The sequence below is a fragment of the Macadamia integrifolia genome, chromosome 3 (assembly GCF_013358625.1).
Source record: "Macadamia integrifolia cultivar HAES 741 chromosome 3, SCU_Mint_v3, whole genome shotgun sequence".
NCBI lineage: Eukaryota > Viridiplantae > Streptophyta > Magnoliopsida > Proteales > Proteaceae > Macadamia > Macadamia integrifolia.
The window spans coordinates 19,568,658-19,575,619 of record NC_056559.1 but is presented as its reverse complement, the minus strand read 5'-3'; the positions used below and the strand labels follow the sequence as shown (position 1 = coordinate 19,575,619).

The window sequence follows — 6,962 nt, the reverse complement described above, 5'->3', positions numbered from 1 at the left end:
TATAATCTATAACCAATAAGATGTATAAATTCCCAAAAGAATTAGGGAATGGTCCCATGAAATCAATACCTCGCACATAAAAAATCTCAACAACTAGAATTGGGTTGAGGGGCATCATATTTCTCTTAGTCACACATTCTAAAGATTGACATGCTTTACATGACTTGCAATACATAAAAGCATCCTTGAAGAGACTAGGCCAATAAAATCCATAGTGTAAAACTTTGGCCATAGTCTTCGTCACACTAAAATGGCCTCCACATGCCTGATCATAACAAAAAGAGAGAATGGAATGCTGCTCATGATCAATAACACATTGTCAGATAATTTGATCCGGACACATCTTAAATAAATAAGTATCATCCCAGAAAAAGTGCTTAACTTGAGAATGAAACCTATATTTGTCTTGGGTGGACCAATGATCTAGAGTCACACCCGAGACTATGAAGTTGACAATGTCAGAAAACCATGGTTATTGGACACTGCAAGTAACCATTCATCAAGAAAATTCTCATTGAATAGAGAATCGATAGTGAAGGAATTGGGAAGCCGGGATAAATGGTTTGTAACTAAGTTTTCTCTTCCTTTCTTATCCCTAATTTTCAAATCAAACTCTTATAAAAGTAAAACCTACCTAATGAGACGGGCTTTGACATCCTTCTTCTGAACAAGGTATCTAAGAGCAGAGTGATTAGTATATACCATCACATGTGACCTAACTAAGTAAGATAAAAAATTTTCTAATGCAAACACAACAGCTAAAAATTCATTTTCAGTGGTAGTGTAGTTGAGTTGTGCATTATTTAGGGTCCTATTAGCAAAGTAAATGATAGTGGGTAGCTTATTAATCATTTGTACCAAAATCGCTCCTTTAGCAAAATCAAAAGCACGACAAATTAGTTCAAAAGGTTCAGTCCAAATAGGTGGTTGAACAATGAGTGCATTGGTTAACTCCTTCTTAAGTTACTCAAAGGATTCTAGGCATTTTGTAGAAAATTCACAAGTTTGATATTTAGCAAGTAGTGAGGTGAGACTGGGCTAACTGACTAAAGTTCTTAAGAAACCTTTTGTAAAAGCCAGCATGACCAAGAAAAGACCACACACCCTTAATAGATTGGGGAGGTGGTAAATTAACAATCACATTCACTTTGGCTTTGTCTACCTTACTTCCCTCCTTGATACTATATGGCCTAAAACATTCTCAGATTTAACCATAAAATGATATTTCTCCCAATTCAAAACCAAATTCTTAGATATGCACCTTTACAAAACTAGGAAAAGATGGTGGAGAAACTCAGAATAGGAATTCCCATGAATTGCAAAGTCATCCATAAATAATTCTAAGAATTTTTCAACCATGTCAGAAAAAATACTCATCATACATCGTTGGAATGTAAGAGGGGCATTGCAAAGCCCAAAGAGCATATGCCTATTAGCAAATGTTCCATACGGTTATGTAAAAGTGGTCTTATGTTGATCTTCTAATGCAATTAGGATCTGATTATAGTTGAAATATCCATTAAGAAAACAATAATATTCATGTCTAGCTAACCTCTCTAAATTCTGTCAATGAATGGTAATAGAAAGTGGTCCTTCTAGGTTATAGCATTAAGTTTCTTGTAGTCTATGCACACTCTCCACCTTGATTGGACACAAGTTGAAATCAGTTCGTTATTGGCATTGAGAACTACAGTAACACTAGATTTCTTGGGCACTACATAAATTGGGCTTACCCATTAGCTATTGGAAATAGGATAAATTATTCCATAATCCAAGTACTTTAGGATCTCTTTCTTAATGGCTTCCATCTTTACTGGATTAGCTCTTCTTTGGGGTTCTGTGAATGGTTTGGAATCCTCGTTAAGATGTATATAATGTTGCACAATAGAAGGGCTTATACCCTTGATGTCAGTCGTGGTCCAATCTAGGGCTTCCTTATTGTCTTTTAACACTTTAAGCAATTCCTCTTCCTGGCTAGAAGTCAAATTTGAAAAAATTATTACTGGAAGAGTCTGCTCAGGCCCTAGGAAAGCATACCTCAAATTAGATGGCAATTCCTTAAGATCCAACTTAGGAGGTTCAACTATGGAAGGTTTGAGGATGGGATTGGAATGGGGTCTTAAGGGCTCCACAGGTGTGTGAATACTCAAGACTTCAGAAAAAAAAATTTCTTTATCATTATCCAACTCATTCATACACTTTTGGAATTCCGAATCAAAATCACTATCAAAATTGGTAATTAAATCATTAGAAAAATTCAAAAAATCCTTAAGCATATCGATCTCTTCTTTCATATGTGGTTGCTTGCCTATCCTAAATATGTTGAACTCAAGAGTTTGGTTACCAAAAAATAACCTTAGGAAACCATTCCGGTAATTGATTAATGCATTACTGGTAGCCTGGAATGGTCTTCCTAGAATTATTGGGATCTCATCCTTGATTGAGAAGGGCTTGGTATATAGCACAATGAAATCAACATGAAAAATAAATTTCCCCACTTTAAGTAAGACATCCTCAACCATCCCTTTAGGAATCTTAACAGAACTGTCTGCCAACTGAAGAGTGGTTCCAGTGGCTTTCAATTCTTTCAATCTTAGTTGAAAGAAAAAGATTCACACTTGCGCCAAGGTCAAGTAAGGCATACTCAATGTAGGTGTTGCCTATGCCACAAGCAATGGTAGGGCTCCCTAGATCCTTATACTTAGCTGCTATAGGTTGATTAATTATAGAACTAATGTTACCTACCAAGAATGTCTTTTTGGGCACATTAGTGATACGTTTGTGAGTACACAAATCTTTCAGAACCTTAGCATAGGTGGGGATTTGGGATATGTCATCCAAAAGAGGGATGTTCATTTCTACCTTTTTAAAGACTTCTACAATCTTGTCTATTTCTTTTTGTTTACTAAACGATTAGGAAAGGAGACAGGTGGAACATAAGAACTACTAGGAATTTCCTCTTTTTTAGAAGAATCATTTTTGGTTTCCTCAACCAAATCATCTTTTGTTGCATTAGGTTCATCAGACGAACCTGAAATAGATGGCACACTTATGTCCTCAACAGAAGGAGAGTTAATAGGAGTAATAGATGAAAAAGATTTAGGAATACTCTGTTGGCACTTTCGGCCACTCCTAAGGGCATAAACAACATTACATTGGTTGGAAGGCCCTTGCTGGGTTTGAAATTGTATCACATTTAGTGATGCATTAGTGGGTGCTTGTGAACTAGCAGGCTGATGCCTAGGGTTAGGCTCTGGTTGACTGGGCAATGTTCCCTTCTCCCTCTCACACAGAACTGAGATAACTTGGGTGAGTTCTCTCATAAGATTTTGATGGCTTGTCATGAGGAGGGCCATATTCTTTTCCAAGTCACTTATTCTAGTTGCCTCTCCAGTGTTGGTAAACCCAGGGGGTTGCTAATAAGATGATAGGAGAGGGGGCCAAGGAAGACTAGTTCTTACATTTGGCCTAGAAAAAATATTTAGAGCAAAAGGCTATTGTGCAAAGGGAAGTGTTAGAGGTCAAGGTTGATATTGATTATAGAAATTGGAAGGCCCTGCTTGTTTGCCTTGATTCCAGGATAAGGCATTAACACGTACATTAGAAGTGCCCCCAAAGGTGTTAGGGCATTCTTCTATTACATGTCCAGGGGACTAGCACCAAGCACACATCTTAACCAAATTGACTGATGATGGCTCTCTAGGAACAATAGCCTCAATCCTCTTGATTAAGCTATCCAAATGGGCTTCCTTGGCTACTATCCCATCCACAAAATATCTTTTCCCTCTTATGGTTCTTTCACTTTCTTGGGTTGACTCCCACTCATGGGTTTTATCAGCTAGGTGAAGTAAGAATTCACATGCCTCTCTTTCATCTGTAAAGGATGTGAATCTCCCAGGGCACATAGACTCTATCATTTGTTTAATTGGGTAATCAATACCCTCATAAATAATTTGACATAAATGCCATAAGTCTAGGCCATAGTGAGGGCATTCCTGGAATAGATCGTTGAATCTCTCCTTAAGTTTAGAAAATGACTCACTATGCTTCTGCCTAAACTGGAGGATATCACTTCTAAGCTTACTGGTCTTGTGAGTTGGGAAAAACTTCTTAAGGAAGACAACTGTGAATTTCTCCCATATGGTTATGGAATTTGTGGGTAACCCATACAACCACTTCTTAGCTTGGTCTTTTAATGCAAAAGTGATGAACCTAAGCTTAACAACATCATCAAAAAGCTGTTGGACTTTAATTAGAACACATACCTCTTCAAATTCCCTAAGAAATAGGTATGCATCCTCAGAGGGTAGCCCATGAAAATGGGGCAACATAGTGATGAACTTAGATTTGAAATCATAATTATTGCCCCAGGCTTATGGTAGAACTATGCAGAAAGGTTGGGCTGTTCTAGTAGGATAGAACCTATCTTTCAAAGATTTAGGTGGAGGGTTTTTCTATTAGTCTCCTATATTGAAAGGTACTAAAGAGAATAAACATGTAGGGTCACTACTTGTTGGATCTCTTATTTCTAACCTTGCACTATTACGTACTCACCCAACACTCATGCAATAGAACACTATCCACAACTAGAGTAAGAGAAACAACAAACATAAAAGAATGAGCTTACCGGTAGGGATTCGGGGTTGCTTAGGTCAATTTTGGGGGTACTTCTACTAGGTGAAACCTATCTTTATCGTATTGTGAGGCTTAGTGACCTCCACCGATACAATTATTATTGCAAGTTATTCTTCTCAGGAATTCAATAAAAGAAAAAGTAAAACAAAATAAAGCAAGCAAAGCACTCTGATTTATCAAAAGAAAGCTAAAAATAACATGGAAGTGTCTCCCCTGCAATGGTGCCAAATACTTGTTTGAGATTTAAAACTAACTGCGAGTGTACGGATTAGCCACTTTATTTTTATCTTCTTAAAGTAATGCAAAAGTAAACTAATTAATTATAGTGATCTACTTCTAACTACCGCCCTAAACCAACACATCTAAGAATTTAAATAATCAAACCACGCAGATAAAAAGTAACTAAAATTAAAAACTAAAAATAAAGAGGATGGTTCTCTGGCTAGAAGGGGCAAATCCAACGCATACACTAGCCGTGAACCTTGGGGAAAAGGAAAAATAATAAAGTAAAGACTGAAAGAAAAATCCTAAGTTAAAAAGGAAAGGGTAGTCAAAAGAGGGAATGAGAGGGGGGAGAGAAGACTTATGAGAAGCCTACCTACCTGAACTTCAATACTTGAAATTGAAAACTTGGTTGAGATTTGAAATTCTACCGATACTAAAAACCAGATCTGGAATAAACCAAATCTGAAATTGCTAGTACTAGAGAAAATAAATCTGAACTTGAAAAACTGAATTTGAAAGAGATGCTCCACAACTTGTTCTTGTCACTTTGAACTAAACCAAGAATTAGAAAGTAAACTTACAATTGAATAAAATAAAACCATGAACATAAAAGAAACTTGCATTCATTAAGTAGAACTCCATTATGTAAGTGCATAAGCCCAAAAGCAAAAGCAAAGAACTAGAAAAGAACTAAACCTAGAGGACAAGAGAGACTAAAGAATATCCTAAGAGAGAGTGGTGCGCTCCTTGCTTGAGTGTGTTCTTTATATAGGGGATGGCGGTAGGGTTAGGACAACAAGTTGGTTTTCTAGTTGGAATCTAAAATACTGAGGTAGCAGCAAGTGAAAGTTAAGAGGTAAGGGAGAGAAAAGAGAGGAAAGAAAAATCATATGGAGAGGGAGATGTATCCAACGATTTTGGTGTGATTGGGGGGATCCACAACAGCATATTCTATATGTTAGTGATGAGGTGGAGGAGAGAGAAGAGAGAGAAGATGGAAATCGTGTGGGAGAAGAGGAGATCCAACGATTTTGGGTTGCTTTTTCCCTATTTTTTCTCTTTTTTTTTTTTTTTCTTTTTTCTCTCCTTTTCGAACTTGCACACAAACTCCCTTTGCCGACCTCCCATTCCTTGCTTGAATCGATTAGGACATCTTCTAATTGAGTTGGAAGTTCCATCCATGCCCTTTGCTTTAAGTGATGAATAGGAGAAAGAAAAGCTTCCAAAAAAAATCTCCAAAAAAATAGCAAGCAAGAAGTTCGAACTTGAGACCTTTGGTGAGTAAGGGAATTTTGCACACCACAATCACCAACTACGCTAGGTCGTTGTTGTTTCCAAAAAAAGAATCTTCAATCACTCAAGGCGGGTCCGTTGATCCTTGTTGGCATTTAGATATTCCTTGTATACCTAGGACAACTGCAAATGGGCTGTTTCTGCATCTCGGTTCAGTTCTGATCCATGATTATTTTTCGTACCTGAAAAGAATAATCACCTGTACGGGTGGCCAAACGGATGTGTACTTCTAATGCAACACGTCCATATTGCTCAGAATTTTGTCTTCTTCGTAATCATGAAAAGAAATAGAACCTCTTTACGTGTAAAATTAGAGATATGGCACCCGATAGTCATTAAGGCCTTTGAAATGCAAAACATGCAAAAAGAGAGTAAAACCCAAGGTATCTCTATTCTAAATATGTAAAAATGCAAGCTTTACTACCTAAGATTTCACACATAAATGTGCTCATCACCTGTCTCCCCTACTCCTTCTTTTCACCCCTTATTAGAGACACCCTCTCTCCCTGTCTCTCCATCTTATCTTGTCATTTCTTCCATCAGGTCTAAACCTTTGCTCTCTGCCATCCCCTTCTCTGTAGAGCAACCATGTCCCTCTTCCTTCTCCTTTTATCCCTTCTTCTCTTTTTGTAGTATCTGATTACCTCCTTATCTACTCCTAACCCTAACGTCCTTCCACCCCTCTCTTGCTAGGCCTTACTTAGGCCCACTTATTTTGTCAGTCCATCTACTTTAGCTAGCTCCATTACCAACCCCCTCCTTTCTCATCCCACCTCCCTAACTGAGACCACCCAACTGACCCTGTCAAT

General features: G+C 37.6%; 1 non-coding gene across 1 annotated transcript; it reads left to right on the top strand.

The window, feature by feature from the left end:
* Positions 1-3,975: 3,975 nt before the first annotated feature.
* LOC122075040 lies at positions 3,976-4,082 on the top strand. Its single transcript, XR_006139175.1, has one exon. It is a non-coding gene; the product is annotated as a small nucleolar RNA R71 (small nucleolar RNA).
* The last annotated feature ends 2,880 nt before the right edge of the window (positions 4,083-6,962 follow it).